At 37.6% G+C, this 25,117-nt stretch overlaps 1 protein-coding gene across 1 annotated transcript in view; it reads right to left on the bottom strand.

Moving 5' to 3' along the window:
- LOC121443471 (dachshund homolog 2-like) overlaps nt 1-25,117 on the bottom strand; it is a gene marked incomplete at its 3' end in the record, with an annotated part of 382,748 nt that overhangs the window by 272,230 nt on the left and 85,401 nt on the right. The gene's annotated exons all lie outside the window — the stretch shown is intronic.

The raw sequence follows: 25,117 nt of genomic DNA, 5'->3' as shown, positions 1-25,117 counted from the left end.
CTGTGGATGAAAATACTGCATGGTTTGACTGTAAGTCAGCTTGAACTGGAAATTCCATCCATGTTGGATTTGCTGGTGTGGTAAGATGTCATGAAAGTTGTCATCAATAGTCCTCTCTCTTTGGTACACGGATGCTATAATACTAACATGCTAGGCAATATCTGCATACTTGTACAATAGTAGCTTCAATGTTATAAATATACCCAACGAATTTCTAGTCAGACCGAATACCCACTCTATAGAAGAGAACTCACAACTGGTACTGTAAACCAGGGAAAAAGTCCTCCGGTGTTATGTTTTTTCAATAAATGTGATATGCATGTCAAACTACCTTGTAAACATTGTGTTTATTTCCATATATGTCTACTAATGTGAGCCCTAAAGATCATAGAAGGAAACTTCATATTTTGCAATGCAAAATGTTCTAAAGGTATTTATAAAAATATTTATGAAAGGTCAAGCTTAGGAGAGCTGAAGCTTAAAATCAATCAGATCAATTAGGAAATAAAAGATTTTTACTGTGTCATAGTGTCCCATGCTAATCCATATATGGAAAAATAATCAGACATTGGCATCACCCCTTTCAATGATCAAGGACCATCATGGAGGAAAGAGTGAAAGAAGTTAAGATCCAGACATTGGGGTAGAGTGTTGCGTAGCTATTTCATCTATACTTAAACTTTTCCTTCTGTAAGGAGCTGAGAGATTATTACAATACTCAGAAGGTAAAGTAAATTCTAAATTCATAAAGTTCAAGAAGTTCCTGAAACTTACAAGATTGATAAGTCATCAATGAACACTTATTATATAAGCTAATGATTTCTAAGACAAGAACCTCTCTGAACAGCTGAGAATAGTACAGCAACCTCCAAGGATGAAGCTTCATGAAAGGTCACCCATGCTCAAGTGGATATTTCAGTGATTCTACAGTTTTTTAAGTCACCCATGCTTCTGTAAATAATATTAAATACACTAAGCATCAGTAGAACTGTTTCTTTGGGCTGCCATAAGTCTGCTATATTGGTATCACAGACCTCTATTAATTTCTTCCGAGGAAAGGTCACATAACAGACTGATACAGCATAGATGTATAACATCAATATGGTGCAAGAGACAGGCACTTAACATGATACTTTTTACTGAATAACTTAGCTCTAATAACCCAGAAATGGGCACATTTCACTGTTTAGCTTAAAGTCACACAGCAAGTACTGAGAGAATTAGGATGTGGATAAAGTGGATGAAGTATGAATTCTGAGTTCATGCAGTGAAAAACCAGAATAATTTATTACAGGAGAAACACATTCAAGAGAAGAGGCATATATAGTTATTTTGCTGCAGCTAATAATATTACCATCTTGATAGAAGAGAAAAAATTATGGAGGAAAAACACAAATGGTAGATATAACTTATACCGTACTTTTTATATTTTCACTTATAGGAAGTATGATATGTCATACGCTGTAGATAGGTTAAAAAATATTTTAAAAGAATAAGCCATATTCATAACATACTTCATGTAATCAATTAACATTCATTTACCTTAAAATTACTATAAAATTATAATATATATTATATAATATATATATCAAATGATATGGGATGATTAAGAAAGTGCCTGTAAACTTCAAATATTTTAAGTTGGAACTTTTTATTCTAACCTATACTTTACAAAATGTTTGCGATACCATTATACACATGAGAAAACCTCCATATATTCACATCACACATCTCAGGGCAAAGCCTGGGGAATAATCTCTATCTCCAGGGACTATTTGAGTTCATAGCAAAGTAATAATTTGCTAAATGTATGCAGGATTAACATACTAACAATATGTCCTATGAAATAGTTGGGGAATTGCCTTTATTTAATTTAACATACTAAAAGGTAGAGTAATTGCTAAAAAATGAAAAATGATACATGAAATGTAAGTAATCTCTTTTCAAACCACATATTTTTCTTATAGCCATCTATCATACATGACAACCTCCAACAATTGTAATTAAAGAGCATTGTTTTCATAATTAAACACAAATGTCTTTTTTCTTTAAGTGCCTTTATTTTTCTACGTAACAATGGCTAGTTTGTAGGGAAAAATGTGGATAATATGCCTAAAATTATGATTTAAAACTTCCCATGCTACTTTCTAAAGATAGAAGCCAAAGAGCCGAATAAGTCAGGGTGCCTTTGAAGATATTTAATTAAAATTTAATCCCACATTCTTAAAAGCTCACATAAATTAAGCTGTCATTCAGGAGATTTATGCATTCACATTTGCATATTACATACAATTCATCAATTACTCGTGTTTGAAAGCATTGCCTTTCCCAAGGTGCTGAACTTCCAATGGTGCCAGTAAGCACACTGCAGTACATAAAACGATAGTCAATGATACCTTGGAGACAACCATTTCCGTATGGTCTTTCCTTAGAACAACTATGAAATTCAAAGAATGCTTTGAAAATTATGCTATGATAAACTCCATTTGGCTAACTCTGTTTGACAAAGATGAGAATTTTACTTAATATTGCAACAAATACATAGGGATGTAGATTTAACAGTTATTTTCTAATTCATGACCTGTTCTGAAGTTATAATAAACACAAGAAGTTACTGATAAGCTACAAATTAACAAAGTCATTAAACTAAAAATGTTATCTCCAATTTTCCAAATTGACAGAGGGCATGGTATACTTAAGTTTAAACACATATACAAATGACAGTCTTCATGTGTAAATAGGCTGTGGAAAATAAATGGAACTCAGCTTTATAAAGAAGATTAAGATCTATCTACATATACATATATAAAGTAACATTTCTACAAGCAAGCAGAAGCAGTGGCCCATTTTCCCAACATTACCCCGATATCAATACTGTAAAGAGAGGTCACTTCAGTTATTACAAAGGAAAAGAAGTATGCTTATAAAAGACCCCATGTAGCAAAAACAATGCAGCAATTCAAATGAAATAATGAACTAAGATATTGCCTGACATCTCAACAATTACTAAAGTGTTTTGCACAGAATTACAAATCAGAAACTGGAAAACAGTCCACTACGATCAAGGGCACTTATCCTTTAATATCCAGGACCTTTCTCTCTTTATAAAAATTTCTATTGTTCCTTTAATATTTTACATCCAGAAACTATACAAAATTTAGGAAAATGGAGACTTTAGACTTTAGTTATGTGATATTATACTCTTTTTGCACTTTGGGGGAAACCTGCCACCCAGCTCCCAAATAAACCACCATGGAGTCTTATTCTTTCTTATAAATGCCTAACCTTAGCTTGGCTTATTTCTTGTCAGTTTTTAAAAAAAAAAAAACTTAAATTATCCCAACTACCTTTTGCCTCTGAGTTTTTCCTTTTCTTACTTCTGTGTATCTTACTTTCACTCGGCTGGCAGGGTAGTTGTGTCTAGTCCCTGGCATCCTCCTCTCCTCGTTCTCCTTTGCTCCTTTCTTGTTTCTCATATTTATATTCGCTGCCTGCCAGCCCCATCTATTCTCTTTTTTTTTAATTTATTTATTTATTAAGGATTTCTGCCTCCTCCCCGCCACCGCTTCCAATTTCCCTCCCCCTCCCCCGATCAAGTCTCTCTCCCTCATCAGCTCAAAGAGCAATCAGGATTCCCTGCCCTGTGGGAAGTCCAAGGACCGCCCACCTCCATCCAGGTCTAGTAATGTGAGCATCCAAACTGCCTAGGCTCCTCCAAAGCCAGTACCTGTGCAGTAGGATCAAAAACCCAGTGCCATTGTTCTTGAGTTCTCAGTAGTCCTCTTTGTCCACTATGTTCAGCAAGTCCGGTTTTATCCCATGCTTTTTCAGACACAGGCCAACTGGCCTTGGTGAATTCCCACCTATTCTCATTCCTGCCTCACTATTGGCCATTCAGCTCTTTATTAGACCATCAGGTGTTTACGACAGTTTCACAGAGTTAAACAAATGCAGCTTAAACAAAAGTAACACACCTTATAATAATATTACCCAAAATTTAGTCATTTCTTTTGTGTAGGATATATATATATATATATATATATATGTATGTATGTATGTGTGTATGTATTTGTTCACATATATAAAAACAAGTAGGATAAAATGGCATAATTTCATGAACATATATTCTTCCACAAAGGAGTTATGTTCATTTTCTCTGTATCATTGTAATTATTTTAACATATTTTTTATTATTTTTTTTTAGAATTTCATATGTTAGTACTATTTTTACATCGTTTCTACGCTATACTCCCCCTAATCTAATTCCTCTCATATTTCCCGACTCCCTTGCAGTTCCAACTCTCCATGAAGTGACAAAGGCAATTTAATGGCTCCTAAACGGAGGCAATACAATCTCTGGACACCAGATTCGAGATGGGTTATCTAATCCAAAATAGTCATTCTTATTTGTAAATACATATGAGAAAAAATAAATTGATACAGTAGGTTGTATTTATTTAGACATAGATTTATTGATAATAAATAAGAGACAAGGTATTCTTGTAACTTTAGTTAGTGTACTCCTAAATAGATCTGTAATCAAAATAGCTTTGAAAATTGGCTATTATTTAAAATAGGAAAATGCCAAGCATATCTCATACTCTGATGTAAAATTTGAATTTAATAATTAATTACCATTTTCCAATTAAACACATTTGTGTAGTATAAACTATGCATACAATGGACACATACACTCACGCATATTGAAATGCCACCAGATATTAAGAGCTAAACATTAGCAAAAACTATAGAGAGGTTTTCTCTTTCCTCAGAAAATATGCATATCTTAGTTTTTCATGTCTATCACCTTCTTTAATTGATAAGATCATGATTTCCTAAAAACAGCCCTAAACTTTCTTAGAAAGCTTGATATAATGTGTTACTACCAAAACAGTAAGTACCCCACAATATCTGAACTAGAAAACATTTAAATGTGTGCAGTGTTGGGGGATACTGTTTAATCTTCTGTTCTCTGATCAAATATTGAGATTAATACTGGAGTTTGAGTGTGAACAAAAGTATCTCTTATGATTTAGAGTTCATTTAACATTGCTGGCAGAGAAACTGGTCCCACTGCATCCAAAGCCCCAGCATTCAATTTGCTTTTCAAGCCTTTAAATCCTCCACCTAAACACTTTTTAAGCTTACATGTGTTCTAATTATGACCAAGAGGATATTATAGTTATAAAACTGTTAGAAAATATAAACAGAAAATAATTATTATCAAAAATAACTCAACTAACATCTAAAATATTTGACTTTATATAATGCAGAAGACTGGACAGTAATTAAATGAATACTATACATGAAGCTATGGGTAATTGATTACTATTAATCTTTGACATTGGAGGACATAGCACTTTTTCAGTTTCTAAAGTTATTTTTAGTTTGATTTAGTTGTTCATGACAACATGAACATATTATCTTATATGCCTGAGTTCAAAGCTCTGAAATGGGTACAATAGTAAGATGTGTCAATAGTATTATATTCTTTCTGGAAATTTGAGGAGACTATTTTCTTGTCTTCTCCATCTTCTGGAAGCTTCTTATTCCTTGATTCAGTCCAATTCCTCATATACAATACCAGAAATCAAACACGCACAACCTTTCCCTCAATTTCCATATCTCTTCTTTTGACTTCTTTTTGTCTCCCATAAGGACCCTTCTGATTATATGGGGCCTACCAATATAGCAGTGGAAATAGGTAGAAGATATTCCTAAAAATCCTTGATATTTCCAGTGTTGTATGCCTACTGAGGGCAATGAATAATGGAATAGCCCATACTGATACCTGCTTTCACTTTCTTTTTAATTAATAAATTAATTTTAATTGCCAAAAATTGTGACAGTTGAGTTCCTTGATTTCTATCACTGTAATAAACACCAAGACAAAATGCAACTTGGAAAGGAAAGGATTTATTACATTTTGCTTCCAGGTAACCATCTATCACTGAGGGATGGCAGGGCAGGACCTCAGGGCAAGATCATGCAAGCAACAACTGTAGCCCAAACCATAACGGTATGCTACTTTCTGGCTTGCACTGCATGGGTTGCTCAGCTTGCTTTTTTATACCTCCCAGGACCACCTGCCAGGGGTGGCATCATTCACACTGAGTTGGCACTACCCTTAAAATTATTAATCAACAAAATGTACCACAGACTTCCCTAGGCCAATCTGACTAAGGTATTTTCTCAATTTAGGAACTGTCTTCCCAGATAACTCTGCTTTTTGTGAAGTTGACATAAAAACTAGCCCCCTCTACACACACACACATACTGTATACAATGTGATATTGAAAAACATATAATTACAAATAGTTAATTTTTATATAACTATAGTTACTACACATCACCTAATTGTAATTTTGTGGTGAGGATATTTAAATTCTAACCTTAAAGTGAATTTCAAATATACCATACATTTTTATTAAATGTTATAAATAGATCTCCTATATTTATTCCCTTAACTAACTAAACATTCAAGTAAATACATCCCTAATAATTCTTTTATCCCTTCAGAAAGATTCATCTCTAATGTTAAATAACTTGAGAGAAGACTAGAGATCAGATAATAATTTTGGTTTACTATGTTAAAAATACAAGTTTCTGGCTTTGACATTTTAAGTTTTATTATCAAATACTTAAAAATAAAAAAGCATCATGTGCTGAAACTAACCAATGTCCACATCTATGCATTTCAATGGCTTTTCATACTAATAGAATAGCCATTCAGAAGACATGGAGCTTCACCTTGGATTTTTAATTTTCAACATCAAATATAATTTTATGCATTTGTCCACCAGCAAACCCCAAAACATTCATGACTGAGGATAAACTAATTAGACTTGTATCCTCTCTCATAACTGTGTACACTACTTGCATTCAATTCTTCTTTTCTACATGTTATACTGCACCCATACATAAAATTGTGTGTGTGTGTGTGTGTGTGTGTGTGTGTGTGTGTGTGTGATTATATATCATAGATGGACTTGGGATAAATAATACTAAATGAGGTCACACAATATCCAAAAGAAAAAGAGCAGTATGTTGTCCATTATATGAGGAACCCAGCTAGCTAAGCTTTAAAAGGAAGGAAATACTTCCTTGATGAAGCAGCACAGTATAACTCACAGTAAAACTCATCTAAATTATGTTAATAAATGAAAGTAAGAGAAATGAAAATAACATATTTGAAGTTACAACTGAATCTTCAAAGTTATTATTCTTTTAAACCTTAAATAAAGTTGAGAATTAAGATCTATTGTAGGGACTGAAGTGATGACTCAGCAATTAAGAGAGTTACTGCTCTTGCAGAGACTTAAATTCCTATCACCCACACTGGGTGGATCACAAACACTTGTACTTCTTATCCCAGAGAATACAGAGCCCTCTTCTGGGCTCTTCAGGGAACTTCATACATATGGTGCAATAGAGGCACAAACATAATTAAAAATAATTAAACTTATTAAAAATTAAAAAAGAGATATTGTTATACAGAAATAGAAGAACACAGGTGCTATGGAGGTAGAAATAGGAAAAATGGAGGGGGGGATTTACCGGAAGGGTAAGTATATTTAAAAATTGATAGAGAAATCATATTTTTACTATTACTTTAAATTATATACAGATTGTGCTTGTGTCTGAAGTTATGCCATTTTGCTTACTATGCTCTCTCCAAAAGCCATAGAATATCTAAAAAAAAAAAAAAATTCCAGTGCCAGGCATTTAAAACTTCCTGTTGAGTTGTCAGGTAAGGAATTCCAACAGACACTCAAACAGTATTTCTGTTGCCCTTGGTTGCCTCCCAGAAAATGAAATCCTTTTTAATAAAGACACCACAAGCTTCAGACAGATGCTCTGGAAGAATAGATCTAGTTCTGAACGAGAAGCATCCCAGCTCTCTCACAGTGTTAGAAGGAACTTTGTAAGCTGTAAGCAACTGAAGGAGAGAAGCAATCTGTAGTCATACCATGTTACAAGTGTTTGTGAACAACAATGACCAGAACGCTAAGATGCCCCTAAAAGTGTAATAGTGGCACTTAAATCCTGAAATTAACCAATACTCATTTACTTGGACTTATATCCTTCTCAATAGGAGGTAATCCCTACCAGGTACCATAAACTTAAGCCACTAACTATGGATGATGGATTCTAGAAGAGAATCTACTAATGCTACTTCCTTAAAACAGTAAAATTCTCAGTTGCATTCTAAATACATACCACTTTACTCACAGATGAATGTAATTCCCATCCATCCTCAGGAAGAGTCTTTTTACCGCAGCAGAGGAATCATTACAGAAATTCACTACTGGTCAAAATTTAGAAAACAATTAAAATGGGATACCAACAAAGTTAATACATTTACAATACAATCCCTAGAGCTAAGGCTCAGGAAATATCATGAAAGAGGGAGTATAAACATTGTAATAAGGTACAGAAGACCAGGAGTCTGCTGTAAGATTTTTACTATATAAGACAGAGAAGTTGCACTCAATGAAATGTCAGCAATGTGGTGGCCGAAGCTGGACCCCAAAAAAGACAATACTAACTGACATGCCAACTTGGATAAAGGAATTCTCACAAGGAACCCTTAGATGAATAGGCAGTTGAAAACTTCTAAGAGAGGGAAAAATCAGTCTTCTCTAGGGATGAGTTCCCTGATAAGAATTCATCCCTAAACACATATAGGTGAAACTAAATGGACTCAGTCTCTTAGGTTCATAAATGGGTATGTTTTCATGTATGTAATAATAAAAAGAATTTGAGTAGTAAGGGGGAGACAAAAGCAGTAGGAGAAGAGAATGATGTAACTATAGTAATAATATATTAAACTCTCAAAAAATAAAATACAACCATGTTACTGACTATGATAAAATATTAAATATGGAAAATGTTAAACACATTTTAAGAATATTATTTAGAAAAAATTATTATATAGTATTATATTAGAAACATTGGGGTGAGTTTCTGACCCCGCGGCGGCACCCCGGGACTGGGAAATCAGAAGTTCCTCAAACCCCTATCCTTCTTGGGCTCTCTGCAGGCCTCTATTCCCTGCATACTGCCTCTTTCTTCCTATCCCACCCAGCTTGCATCCAGAAACCTCCCCACTTCAGCCCCCCTGCCCTCTTTGGGCATATAACATCACCCAGCTCAGCCTGTCTGGGCGCTGGGTCCGAATCCTCAGGGCAATGAAGTGGGAGGGAGTTCCTTTGTTTCAATACTCTGCCTGCACCAAGCAAGGTAGGCGCTTTGTTTGCAAGCTACCCAACCAACAGGGAGACCTGATCTCAGCGCCAGGAGAGCCAACATTGGGGTGAGTTTCTGACCCCGCAGCAGCGGTCCAGGACAGGGAACTCAGAAGTTCCTCACCCCCCTATCCTTCTTGGGCTCTCTGCAGGGCCTCTACTCCCTGCATACTGCCTCTTTCTTCCTATTCCACTCAGATTGCATCCAGAACCCTCCCCACTTCGGCCCCCCTGCCCTCTTTGGGCACATAACATCACCCAGCTCAACCTGTCTGAGTGCTGGGTCCGAATCCTCAGGGCAACCAAGCGGGCAGGAGTTCCTTTGTTTCAATAGTCTGACTGCACCAAGCAAGGTAGGCACTTTGGTTACGAGCTACCCAACCAGCACAGAGACCTGATCTCGGCCCCAGGAGAGCCATCACTGGAGAGAGCCATCACTGAGAAGGGACATCAGTAGGCAAGGAGACCTGATCCTGTAAAAGAAGATCCATAGGGGAGCATTCGGAGGAAGAGATGGGCAGGTGCCAATGCAAGAATTCACCCAACAATCTGAAAAGCAACATGAAGCCACCAGAAAAAACAAAGCTCACAACAGGAGGACATGAACACCTTAATCAAGAAGAAGTAGAAAAGATTGACTTCATGAAAGTGATTGACACCTTTAAACAGCATGGCGGCGGCAGAAGAGGCGCAGCGGCGGCAGCACTGTGGCGGCGCCAGGCCAGACGCGGCGGAGCGGAGGCCAGACCCAAGCGGCTGGGACAGGAGTGCAATAAGGAGAGCAGATCGCCCTACTACAATTGAATCAAAGAGGTAGGCCTTTGGTTGGCCAGGTCACTGGCACAAGGGGAGCCTGGTCCTGTCCTGAAGATCCTTCGGAGGGGTGAGAGGGTTCTTGGCCTGCAGCAGGAACCACGAAAGAGAGTGAGGGCATTTTGTAAGTGGAGCCCTTGGCCAGCAGGGAAACCTGATCCGGTTTCTAAAGGATCCATTGGATAGGATCAATAGGAGGAGATGGGCAGGCGCCAAGGCAAGAACTCACCCAATAATCCGAAAAACAACATGAAAACATCAGAACCCAATGATCTTACAACAGAAGTATTTGAACAACCTAACACAGAAGAAGTGGAAAAAATCGACTTTATGAAGATAATAGAGTCCCTTAAACAACATGTAAAAAATGCCCTTATAGAAATGGATGAGAAGTATAACAAAAAGTTTGAAGAAATGAGTAAATACGTACATGATACCCTGGGAAACCAAGAAAAAACCATCAAACAGGTAATGGAAACAGTTCAAGAAATGAAAACTGAAATGAAGGCAAAGAAGAAAGTACAAACTGAGGACCAGCTGGATATGGAAAATCTAGGCCAACGAGCAGAGTCTACAGAAACAAGCATAATCAATAGAATACAAGAGCTAGAAGAAAGACTGTCAGATGCTGAGGACACCATAGAGAAAATAAACGAACAGATCAAAGAAAACAGCAAAGCCAACAAATTCTCAACACAAAACATTCAGGAACTATGGGACACAATAAAAAAACCAAACCTAAGAATAATAGGAATAGAAGAAGGAGAAGAGTCACAGCTCAAAGGCTCAGAAAATACTTTCAACAAAATTATGGAAGAAAACTTTCCCAACTTAAAGAAAGATATTCATTTAAATATTCAAGAAGCATACAGAACACCAAACAGACTGGATCAAAGAAAAACATCTCCTCGCCATATAATAATCAAAACACAAAATATACAGGTTAAAGAAAGAATATTAAGAGCTGCAAAAGAAAAAGGGCAAGTAACTTAGAAAGGTAAACCGATCAGACTTACACCTGACTTCTCGATGGAAACTATGAAAGCCAGAAGGTCCTGGATAGACGTTCTGCAGAAGCTAAGAGACCGTGGATGCAAACCCAAACTACTATACCCAGCCAAGCTATCGTTCACTATCAACGGAGAAAACAAGACATTCCAGGATAAGAACAAATTTAAACAATACGTAGCCACAAATCCAGCCCTACAGAAAGTAATAGAAGGAAAATCGCAACCCAAGGAATCCAACACTGCCAACACTGCCTACAATAACCCAGGCATCTAATGACCCTTCACGAGCACATCTCAAAGAAAGGAGACACACAATCTCTACTACCAAAAGCAATAAGAATAACCGGAGTAAACAACCACTGGTCATTAATATCACTTAATATTAATGGGCTCAATTCACCTATAAAAAGGCACAGGCTAAAAGATTGGATACGAAAACAGGATCCAACATTCTGCTGTTTGCAAGAAACACATCTCAACCACAAAGACAGGCACCTACTCAGAGTAAAGGGTTGGGAAAAGGTGTTTCAAGCAAATGGCCCTAAGAAAAAAGCAGGTGTGGCCATACTAATTTCTAACAAAACTGACTTCAAACTAAAATCAATCAGAAGAGAACGAGACGGTCACTTTATACTCATAACAGGAACAATTCATCAGGAGGACGTCTCAATCCTGAATATATACGCCCCCAATATAAAAGCACCTACTTATGTAAAAGAAATATTACTAGAACTCAAGGCAGACATCAAACCACACACACTAGTAGTAGGAGACTTCAACACACCTCTCTCTCCAAGGGACAGGTCAATCAGACAGAAACCTAATAGAGAATTAAGAGAATTATTGGAGGTAATGAAGCAAATGGACTTAACAGACATCTATAGAACATTCCACCCAAATAGGAAAGAATATACCTTCTTCTCTGCAGCTCATGGAACCTTCTCAAAAATTGACCACATACTCGGAAACAAAGGAAACCTCCACAGATACAAAAAAATATCAGTGTCCACCTGTGTCTTATCAGATCATCACGGATTAAAGTTAGAAGGCAACAACCACGCTGCCCCAAAAAACCGACAAACTCATGGAAACTGAACAGTCAACTACTGAACCACACCTGGGTCAAGGAAGAAATCAAGAAAGAAATTAAAGTCTTCCTTGAATTTAATGAAAATAAAGGGACAACATACTCAAACCTATGGGACACAATGAAAGCAGTGCTAAGAGGAAAGTTCATAGACTTGGTGCCCACTTAAAGAAAACGGAGAATGCATACATTGGGGACTTAAAAACACACCTGAAAGCTCTAGAAAAAAAAGAAGCAGACACGCCCAGGAGAAGTAGAAGACTGGAAATAATAAAACTGAGGGCTGAAATCAACAAAATAGAAACACAGAAAACAGTCCAAAGAATCAATGAAAAAAAAAGCTGGTTCTTGGAGAAAATCAACAAGATCGACAAACCCCTATCCAAACTAATTAAACGACAGAGAGAGAACACGCAAATAAATAAGATCAGAAATGAAAAGGGGGAATAACCACACACACAGAGGAAATTCAGAGAATCATTAGATCTTACTACAAAAGCCAGTATGCCACAAAACTGGAAAATACAAAAGAAATGGACATTTTTTTAAATAAGTATCATATACCAAAGCTAAACCAAGACCAGGTGAATGATCTAAATAGACCGGTTTCTCGCGAAGAATGAGAAATGGTTATCAAAAATCTCCCTTCGAAAAAAAGCCCAGGACCAGATGGTTTCAATGCAGAATTCTACCAGAACTTCCAAGAAGAATTAATACCTATACTCCTTAAGGTATTTCACAATATAGAATCAGAAGAGTCATTGCCAAATTCCTTTTATGAAGCTACAGTTACCCTGATACCAAAACCACAAAAAGACCCAACCAAGAAAGAGAATTACAGACCGATCTCACTCATGAACATCGACGCAAAAATCTTCAATAAAATACTGGCAAACCGAATCCAAGAACACATAAGAAAAATTAACCATTATGATCAAGTAGGCTTCATCCCAGAGATGCAGGGCTGGTTCAACATACGCAAATCTATCAATGTAATCCACCATATAAATAAACTGAAAGAAAAAAACCATATGATCATTTCACTAGATGCGGAACAAGCATTCGACAAAATTCAACACCCCTTTATGATAAAGGTCTTGGAGAGAATAGGGATACAAGGGTCCTACCTAAATATAATAAAAGCTACTTACAGCAAGCCAACAGCTAACATTAAATTAAACGAAGAAAAACTCAAAGCCATCCCACTAAAATCAGGAACACGACAAGGATGTCCACTCTCACCATACCTCTTCAATATAGTGCTTGAAGTTTGAGCAATAGCAATAAGACAACATAAGGAGATCAAGGGGATTCGTATTGGAAAGGAAGAAGTTAAGCTTTCGTTATTTGCAGATGATATGATAGTGTACATAAGCGACCCCAAAAATTCTACCAAAGAACTCCTACAGCTGATAAACAGCTTTAGTAATGTGGCAGGATACAAGATCAACTCCAAAAAATCAGTTGCTTTCCTATACACCAAGGATAAGGGAGCAGAGAGGGAAATCAGAGAAGCATCACCTTTCACGATAGCCACAAATAGCATAAAATACCTTGGGGTAACCCTGACCAAGGAAGTGAAAGATCTACTTGACAAGAACTATAAGACTTTGAAGAAAGAAATTGAAGAAGACGCCAGAAAATGGAAAGACCTCCCTTGCTCTTGGATTGGGAGGACCAACATAGTAAACATGGCAATTCTACCAAAAGCAATCTATAGATTCAATGCAATCCCCATCAAAATCCCATCAAAATTCTTCACAGATCTGGAGAAGACAATAATCAACTTTATATGGAAAAACAAAAAACCCAGGATAGCCAAAACAATCTTATACAATAAAGGTTTGTCTGGAGGCATTACCATCCCTGACTTCAAACTCTATTACAGAGCTACAGTATTGAAAACAGCTTGGTATTGGCATAAAAACAGAGAAGTCGACCAATGGAATCGAATAGAAGACCCTGACATTAACCCACAAACCTATGAACACCTGATCTTCGATAAAGGAGCTAAAAGTATACAATGGAAAAAAGAGAGCATCTACAACAAATGGTGCTGGCAAAACTGGATGTCAATCTGTAGAAGAATGAAAATTGATCCATATATATCACCATGCACAAAACTCAAATCCAAATGGATTAAAGACCTCAATATCAGTCCGAACACACTGAACCTGATAGAAGAGAAAGTGGGAAGTACTCTACAGCAAATGGGCACAGGAGACCACTTCCTATGTATAACCCCAGCAGCACAGACACTAAGGGCATCATTGAATAAATGGGACTTCCTGAGGCTGAGAAGCTTCTGTAAAGCAAAGGACACTGTCACTAAGACAAAAAGTCAACCCACTGACTGGGAGAAGATCTTCACCAACCATGCAACTGACAAAGGTTTGATCTCCAAAATATATAAAGAACTCAAGAAACTAGACCGTAAAAGGCTAATCAACCCAATTATAAAATGGGGCACTGATCTGAACAGAGAATTCTCAACAGAAGAACTTCAAATGGCCAAAAGACACTTAAGGTCATGCTCAACTTCCTTAGCGATCAGGGAAATGCAAATCAAGACAACTTTAAGACACCAGCTTACACCTGTCATAATGGCTAAAATAAAAAACACCAATGATAGCCTTTGCTGGAGAGGTTGTGGAGGAACGGGTACCCTCATCCATTGCTGGTGGGAATGCAAACTTGTGCAACCACTCTGGAAAGCAGTGTTTCGGTTTCTCAGGAAATTCGGGATCAACCTACCCCTGGATCCAGCAATACCACTCTTGGGAATATACCCAAGAGAGGCCCTATCATACAACAAAAGTATATGCTCAACGATGTTCATGGCAGCATTGTTTGTAATAGCCAGAACCTGGAAACAACCTAGATGCCCTTCAACGGAAGAATGGATGAAGAAAGTATGGAATATATACATATTAGAGTATTTCTCAGCAGTAAAAAACAAGGACTTCTTGAATTTTGCATACAAATGGATGGAAATAGAAAACAATACCCTGAGTGAGGTAAGCCAGACCCAAAAAGAGGAACATGGGATGTACTCACTCATATTTGGTTTCTAGCCATAAATAAAGGACATTGAGCCTATAATTCATGTTCCTAGAGAAGCTAAATAAGATGAATCCAAAGACAAACACATAGGCATCCTCAGGAATATTAACCTTCATCAGGCGATGAGAGGAGACAGAGACAGAGACCCACACGGGAGCACTGGACAGAAATCTCAAGATCCAAATCAGGAGCAGAAGGAGACGGAGCACGAGCAAGGAACTCAGGACCACGAGGGATGCACCCACACACTAAGACAATGGGGATGTTCTATTAGGATCTCACCAAGGCCAGCTGGCCTAGGTCTGAAAAAGCATGGGATAAATCCGGACTAGCTGAACATAGCGGACAATGAGGAATACTGAGAATTCAAGAACAATTGCAGTGGGTTTTTGATCCTACTGCACGTACTGGCTTTGTGGGAGCCTAGGCAGTTTGAATGCTCACCTTACGAGACCTGGATAGAGGTGGGCAGTCCTTGGGCTTCCCACAGGTCAGGGAACCCTGATTGCTCTTCGAGCAGATAAGGGGGGGGGACTTGATCGGGGGAGGGGGAGGGAAATGGGAAGCGGTTGTGGGGACGAGGCAGAAATCCTTAATAAATAAATAAATTAAAAAAAAAGAGAAAGAAAAGCCGTAAAGAAATGGATGAGAAATATAACAGAAAGTTTTAAAAATTGAATAAATCAGTGAATGATACCCTGGAAAACCAAGAAAAAACAATTGAACAGATAATGGAAACAGTTCAAGACTTGAAAACTGAACTGGAGGCAAAGAAGAAAACACAAACAGAGGGCCGGCTGGACATGGAAAATTAAAGTAAACAAACAGAGACTACAGAAAAAAGCATAACGAACAGAATACAAGAGTTAGAAGAAAGAATCTCAGATTCTGAAGATACCATAGAGAAAACTAACACACTGATCAAAGAAAACAGCAAGTCCAACAAACTCTCATCACAAAACATTTAGGAAATATGGGACACAATAAAAAGACCAAACCTAAGAATAATAGGAGTAGAAGAAGGAGAAGAAGTGCAGCTCAATGGTCCAGAAAATATATTTAATAAAATTATAGAAGAAAACTTTCCCAACCTAAAGAAAGATATACCTATGAAGGTTCAAGAAGCATACAGAACACTGAATAGGCTAGATGAAAAAAAAAATCCCCTCGCCATATAATAATCAAAACACAAAACATAGAGAATACAGAAAGAATATTAAGAGCTGCAAAGGAAAAATGCCAAGTTACTTATGAAGGTAAACCTATCAGACTTACACCTGACTTCTCCATGGAAACCATGAAAGCCAGAAGGTCCTGGATAGATGTACTGCAGAAACTGAGAGACCATGGATGCAAACCCAGACTACTATACCCAGCCAAGCTTTCGTTCACTATAAATGGAGAAAATAAAATTTTCCAGGATAAAAACAAATCTAAACAATGCGTAGCCACAAATCCAGCATTACAGAATTTAATTGAAGGAAATTAACTAACCAAGGAGTCCAACAATGACCACAATAACGCAGACATCTAGAGACCCTTCACCAACACAACTCAAAGAACGGAAACACACAAACTCTACGACTAAAAATGTGACCGGAGTTAACAACCACAGATCACTAATATCACTTAATGTCAATGGACTCAACTCACCTATAAAAAGGCACAGGCTAAGAGATTGGATATGAAAACAGGATCCAACATTCTGTTGTTTATAAGAAACACACCTCAACCACAAAGACAGGCACCTACTCAGAGTAAAGGGCTGGGAAAAGGCTTATCAAGCAAATGGACCTAAGAAACAAGCAAGTGTGGCCATACTAATTTCTAACAAAGTTGACTTCAAAATAAAATCAATCAGAAGAGATGGAGAGAGACATTTTATACTCATAAATGGAACAATTCATCAGGATGAAGTCTCAGTCCTGAATATCTATGCCCCTAATATTAAAACACCCATGTATATAAAAGAAGCATTGCTAAAACTCAAGGCAGTCATCAAACCGCACACACTAATAGAAGGAGACTTCAACACTCTTCTCTCACCAATGGACAGGTCAATCAGACAGAAACCTAACAGAGAAAGAAGAGAATTAATGGAGGTAATGAATCAAATGGACTTAATAGACATCTATAGAACATTCCACCCAAATAGGAAAGAATATACCTTCTTCTCTGCAGCTCATGGAACCTTCTCAAAAATCAGAAACATATTCAGTAACAAAGCAAACATCCCCAGTTACAAAAAAAAAAATTAGAAACCACCTGTGTCTTATCAGATCACCATGGATTAAGGTTATAATTCAACAACAATGCTACCCCCAGAAAACCTACAAATACATGAAAACTGAACAGTCAACTACTGAACCATACCTGGATTAAGGAAGAAATAAAGAAAGAAATTAAAGTCTTCCTGGAATTCAATGAAAATAAAGAAACAACATACTCAAACTTATGGGACACTATGAAAGCAGTCCTAAGAGGAAAGTTCATAGCACTAAGTGCCCACTTAAAGAAAACAGAGAAAGCTCACATTGGAGACTTAACAACCCAGCAGAAAGCTATAGAAAAAAAAAAGAAGCAGACTCACCTAGGAGGAGTAGAAGACTTGAAATAATCAAACTGAGGGCTGAAATCAACAAAATAGAAACACAGAAAACAATCCAAAGAATCAAGGAAACAAAAAGCTGATTCCTGAAGAAAATCAACAAGATTGATAAACCCCTATCCAAACTAACCAAACGGAAGAGAGAGAATTTGCAAATTAATAAGATCAGAAATTAAAAGGGGGACATAACCACAGACACAGAGGAAATTCAGAGAATCATTAGATCTTACTACAAAAGCCTGTATGCCACAAAACTGGAAAATGTAAAGGAAATGGACACTTTTTTTAGATAAATACCATATACCAAAGTTAAACCAGGACCAGGTGAAAAATCTAAATAGACCTGTTAGTCGCAAAGAATGAGAAGCGGTTATCAAAAACCTCCCTACCAAAAAAAGGCCAGGACCAGATGATTTCAATGTGGAATTCTACCAGAACTTCCAAGAAGACCTAATACCTATACTCCTTAATGTATGTCACAGACGTTAAGCACAGACGTTAAGGGCAACACTGAATAAATGGGACCTACTGGATAGGCTGTGGAGGAACGGGTACCCTCATCCATTGCTGGTGGGAATGCCATCTTGTGCAACCACTGTGGAAGTCAGTGTTTCGGTTTCTCAGGAAATTCGGGATCAACTTACCCCTGGACCCAGCAATACCACTCCTGGGAATATACCCAAGAGATGCTCTATCATATGACAAAAGCATTTGTTCAACTATGTTCATAGCAGTATTATTTGTAATAGCCAGAACCTGGAAACAACCTAGATGCCCTTCAATGGAAGAATGGATGAAGAAAGTATGGAATATATACACGCTAGAGTACTACGCTGCGGTAAAAAACAATGACTTCTCGAATTTTGCATGCAAATGGATGGAAATAGAAAACACTATCCTGAGTGAGGTGTCCCAGACCCAAAAAGATGAACATGGGATGTACTCGCTCATAACTGGTTTCTAGCTATAAATTAGGGCCACAGAGTCTACAATAAGTGAACCTAAAGAAGCTAAGTAAGAAGGTGAACCCAAGGAAAAACATATAGTTATCCTCTTGGCTAAGGGAAGTAGACCCAATTGCCGGGGAGAAAATTAGGATCTTGTGGGTGGGGTGGGATGGGGGTAAGGGGAGATGGGGAGAGAAAAGGTAGAAGGGAAGGAGGGGGGATTTGGGGAATCAGGAGAATTGGGATAAAGGAAAGGTGGATAGGGGAGCACGGAACCACAATTCTTAGTTAAGGGAACCACTTTAGGGTGAGCAAGAGATTTGACCCTAGAGGGGCTCCCAAGTGCCCAACATGAGGTTCCCAGTTAGTTCCTTGGGTAGCTGAGGATTGGGAACCTGAAATGACCCTATCCGAGAGCAATACTGACAAATATCTTGCATATCATCATAGAACCTTCATCTGGTGATGGATGGAGACAGAGACAGAGACCCACACTGGAGCACTGGACTGAGCTCCCAAGGTCCCAATGAGGAGCAGAAGGAGGGAGAACATGAGCAAAGAAGTCGGGACCACGAGGCGTGCACCCACCCACTGAGACAGTGGAGCTGATCTACTGGGAGCTCACCAAGGCCAGCTGGACTGTGACCGAAAAAGCATGGGATAAAACCGGACTCTCTGAACATGGCGAACAATGAGGGCTGATGAGACGCCAAGGACAATGGCACGGGGTTTTGATCCTACTTAATGTGCTGGCTTTGTGGAAGCCTAGCCAGTTTGGATGTTCACCTTCCTAGATATGGACGGAGGGGGGAGGACCTAGGACTTACCACAGGGCAGGGAACCTGGACTGCTCTGTGGACTGGAGAGTGAGGGGGAGAGGAGTGGGGGGAGGGGTAGAAGGGTGGGAGGAGGGGGAGAAGGGTGGGAGGAGGGGGAGGGAAATGGGAGGCTGGGAGGAGGTGGAAACTTGTTTTTTGTTTATGTTTTTTTTTCTTCTTTTCTTAATAAAAAAATTATTAAAAAAAAACAATATAGAAAGAGAAGAGGCATTGCCAAATTCCTTTTATGAAGCTACAGTTACTCTGATACCAAAACCGTACAAAGACTCAACCAAGAAAGAGAATTATAGGCCAATCTCACTCATGAACATCGATGCAAAAATCCTCAACAAAATACTGGCAAACCGAATCCAAGAACACATTAGAAAAATTATCTATTATGATCAAGTAGGCTTCATCCCAGAGATGAAGGGCTGGTTCAACATTCAAATATCTATCAATGTAAACCATCATATAAATAAACTGAAAGAAAAAAAAAACATATGATCATTTCATTAGATGCTGAAAAAGCATTTGACAAAATTCAACATCCCTTTATGATAAAAGTATTGGAGCGATTAGGGATACAAGGGGCATACCTAAATATAATAAAAGCTATATACAGCAAGCCTACAGCTAACATCTAATTAAATGGAGAGAAACTCAAAGACATCCCACTAAACTCAGGCACTGGACAAGGCTATCAACTCTCACCATACCTCTTCAATATAGTGCTTGAAGTTTGAGCAATAGCAATAAGACAACATAAGGGGATCAAGGGGATTTGAATTGGAAAGGAAGAAGTGAAACTTTCGTTATTTGCAGATGATATGATAGTGTACATAAGCGACCCCCAAAACTCCACCAAAGAAATTTTACAGCAGATAAACACCTTTAGTAATGTGGCAGGATACAAGATCAACTGCAAAAAAATCAGTCGCCCTCTTATACACAAAGGATATGGAAGCAGAGAGGGAAATCAGAGAGGATTCACCTTTCACGATAGCCACAAACAGCATAAAATATCTTGGGGTAACTCTAACCGAGGAAGTGAAAGATCTATTTGACAAGACTTTAAGGCACTGAAGAAAGAAATTGAGGAGGATACCAGAAAATGGAAGGACCTCCCTTGCTCTTGGATTGGGAGGATCAACATAGTAAAAATGGCAATTCTACCAAAGGCAATTTATAGATTAAATGTAATCCTCACCAAGGTCCCATCAAAACTCTTCACAGAACTTGAGAGGACAATAATCAACTTTATATGGAAAAACAAAAAACCCAGGATAGCGAAAACAATCCTATACAATAAAGGATCTTCTGGAGGCATTACAAGCGCTGACTTCAAACTCTATTACAGAGCTACAGTGATGAAAACTGTGTGGTACTGGCATAAAAACAGAGAAGTCGACCAATGGAATCGTATAGAAGACCCAAATTTTAACCCACAAACCTATGATCATCTCATTTTCGATAAAGGAGCTAAAAGTATACAATGGAAGAAAGAAAGCATGTTCAACAAATGGTGCTGGTACAACTGGATGTCAACCTGTAGAAGAATGAAAATAGACCCACATCTTTCACCGTGCACAAAACTCAAGTCCAAATGGATTAAAGACCTCAATATCAGTCCGAACACACTGAACCTGATAGAAGAAAAAGTGGAAAGTACCCTACAACAGATGGGCACAGGAGATCACTTCCTATGTATAACCCCAGCAGCACAGACATTAAGGGCATCATTGAATAAATGGGACCTACTAAAACTGAGAAGCTTCTGTAAAGCAAAGGACACTGTCTCTAAGACAAAAAAGCAACCTACTGACTGGGAGAAGATCTTCACCAACCCTGCAACAGACAAAGGTCTGATCTCCAAAATATATATAGAGAACTCAAGAAACTAGACTTTAAAATGCTAATTAACCCAATTAAAAAATGGGGTACTGAACTAAACAGAGAATTCTCAACAGAAGAAGTACAATTGGCCAAAAGACACTTAAGGTCATGCTCAACCTCCTTAGCAATCAGGAAAATGCAAATCAAAACAACTTTGAGATATCATCTTACACCTGTCAGAATGGCTAAAGTCAAAACCACCAACGATAACCTTTGCTGGAGAGGCTGTGGAGGAAGGGATATCCTCATCCAATGCTGGTGAGAAGGCAATCTTGTGCAACCACATTGGAAATCAGTGTTTTGGTTTCTCAGGAAATTCGGGATCAACCTACCCCTGGACCCAGCAATACCACTCTTGGGAATATACCCACGAGATGCCCTATCATATGACAAGAGCATTTGTTCAACTATGTTCATAGCAGTATTATTTGTAATAGCCAGAACCTGGAAACAACCTAGATGCCCTTCAATGGAAGAATGGATGAAGAAATTGTGGAATATATACACATTAGAGTACTAAGCTGCGGTAAAAAACAATGACTTCTCGAAGTTTGCATGCAAATGGATAGAAATAGAAAACACTATACTGAGTGAGGTAACCCAGACCCAAAGAGATGAACATGGGATGTACTCACTCATAATTGGTTTCTAGCCATAAATAATGGTCACCGAGTCTACAATTTGTGAACCTAAAGAAGCTAAGTAAGAAGGTGAACCCAAGGAAAAACATATAGTTATCCTCTTGGCTATGGGAATTAGACCAAATTGCCGGGGAGAAAATTGGGATCTTGCGGGTGGAGTGGGATGGGGTTAAGGGGAGATGGGGAGAGAAAAGGGAGAAGGGGAAGATGGGGGGAACTTGGAGAAAAAAGGATGATTGGGATAACGGAAGGTTGGTTAGGGGAGCACGGAAGCACAATTCTTAGTTAAGGGAGCCACCTTAGGGTTGGCAAGAGACTTGAACCTAGAGTGGCTCCCAGGAGCCCAAGGCAATGTCCCCAGTTAGTTCCTTGGGCAGCTGAGTATAGGGAACCTGAAATGACCCTATCCTATAGCAATACTGACGAATATCTTGCATATCACCATAGGACCTTCATCTGGTGATGGATGGAGATAGAGACAGAGACCTACACTGGAGCACTGGACTGAGCTCCCAAGGTCCCAATGAGGAGCAGAAGGAGGGAGAAGATGAGCAAGGACGTCAGGACCACGAGGGGTGCACCCACCCACTGAGAAATTGCGGCTGATCTATTGTGAGCTCACCAAGGCCAGCTGGACTGGGACTGAAAAAGCATGGGATAAAACTGGACTCTCTGAACATGGCGAACAATGAGGGCTGATGAGAATCCAAGGACAATGGCATGGGGTTTTGATCCTACTTCATGTTCTGGCTTTGTGGGAACCTAGCCAGTTTGGATGTTCACCTTCCTAAATATGGACGAAGGGGGAGGACCTAGGACTTACCACAGGGCAGGGAACCCTGACTGCTCTTTGGACTGGAGAGGGAGGGGGAGAGGAGTGAGGGGAGGGGGAGAAGGGTGGGAGGATGGGGAGGGAAACTGGAGGCTGGAAACTTTTTTTTTTCCTTTTCTCAATAATAAAAAAAAAGAAAGAAATGTATGAACTAAAGAAAAAATTTGTCAGGATATAAGATATTTTGACATGGTACTTTTTCTAGTCACGTAAGTGAAAATATAAGCATTTTTTTATTTTTATTTTATAATTTTAGTATTAATTTCATAATTACTTTTTAAAAAAATTTATAATTTTAAATTAGGAGAACAGATTACATTAATTTAAAGTATTAGGGCTTGCTGATGTTTTAGTCTATTATTTTATTTATTTGAAGGGCTTAGATATAGCCAAGGGCTTTACAAGTGACTAGATAACAGCATTACAAAAATATAATATATCTTTGACATTTGTTGTATATTTTCCTAAAGTGTAGAATTCTTCCATAGCATATTAATTTTTAATTTATTTCAGACTTATAATTCATATCTACCTAACCTGCCCTAAAATTAACATATAATAAATAGTACCTATGTAAATTGTCTTTATAAATATGATGACATCATTATATGTCACAACTGACTTGCTGTTTCTACGATGGAAAAGACCTCGCCTAACAAGAAGAAAAATGTCCTGTCTTTTGTGAAACTCTATCATATATTACTTACACAGGAAAAGACATTGAAAATGACAACATAAACATAAACACTCATCAATTTTGCTGTCTAGGACCCTGTTTCAATCAAAATAAGATCAACAGTACCACACAAGAATATCAATGATATCTCTAACTGACTGGGGGCATCTGTCAAGAAAGAAAGAGGCACTATTTTAGGTGTTACATTTCATTCTCAAGGTTAAAGGAAAATGCAACAACTAATGCTCTCCATTCAATTTCATAGGGCTAATATTACCGAATTACTAATGTTTACTGTTTATAGCCAAGTATTGTAGATATAGAATTCATGAACACTAGAGACACACTATATATAATATATGTACATACACATTTCCTCATCAAAATAATCATTTAGAATGCAAACACACAGCAAATCTCGAATCACTGTTTAATGACGTACTGATGAGTCATTTCATTTTCTATCTGTAAATATAAATTTCCCCCTCTGCTTTTGTGATATTCAATGGAGACCATTAAAATGTGTCTTCCTGTAACTACTAATCCTTATCACCTTATATATTTCCCTTTTCCTCTCCATATCACACAGAATAAATTAAAGAGCAACTCTTAAGTTTCTAATGCATTAGTTAGAATAAAACTTCTAGTTGTCGAACTTTTTTTTTATAGTGACAGGCAAAATTGAGTAAAGATACGATATACCATATGATCTATTGATATATTTTTACACTATAGAATTTTTAAATAATGTTAGTTAACATGTGTGTTTATCTCACATACACTTTTGTGTTAAAAATACTTAATATCAATTGTGTTTGCAAGTCTTCTATGTATAATTCTTTCTAAGTATAATTCTGGTGTCCTTTGAACAAAAATTATCTGTGTTCCTACTACTTACTTGCCACTAGGAACCACCTTTTATCCTCTGTTTCTAAAAGTGTAACTGTGCACATGATATGAAAGTGAAATTATGTGGTATTTGTCTTTCATTCTTGGCTTATTTCTTGTAACATACTACCCTCACAGTTAATAATAGTCATTCCTTCTTTGTAAGGCTGAATACTATTTTATTGTTCATATATATTATATATGTTCTACCAATTCATAAATATAAAATAGTTGAATTGTATGGTAGTTTCTATTTGAGAAATCTTCATAGTGTTTTCTATAATGTTTGTAAAAATAAACATTCTCACCATTTGAACACAAGGATTTAAAAATGCTCAGATCTATTCACTTTTACCAACAGAGCATTTGGGATCATCAAATAAAATAGTACTCTATAGATGTCTTCATGAAAAATAAAATGTGTTTATATTTTTAGAAAAAAGTTACAAAAATTTTGGGTGGTATGTCCACTGTTTTTCAACTTATGTGAAAATGACAGAGTTTCTAACACCTTTAAAAAAAGGGAACAAGAATGAAATAAAAGAATGACATACAGAAGTTAAAATAGAATACAGGCAAATGGCAGCAAG

Source organism: Microtus oregoni, unplaced genomic scaffold (assembly GCF_018167655.1).
Source record: "Microtus oregoni isolate MIOR12 unplaced genomic scaffold, Mior012 000107F_ref0000227, whole genome shotgun sequence".
Classification (NCBI taxonomy): Eukaryota; Metazoa; Chordata; class Mammalia; order Rodentia; family Cricetidae; genus Microtus; species Microtus oregoni.
This window is presented reverse-complemented; position numbering and strand designations above follow the sequence as displayed.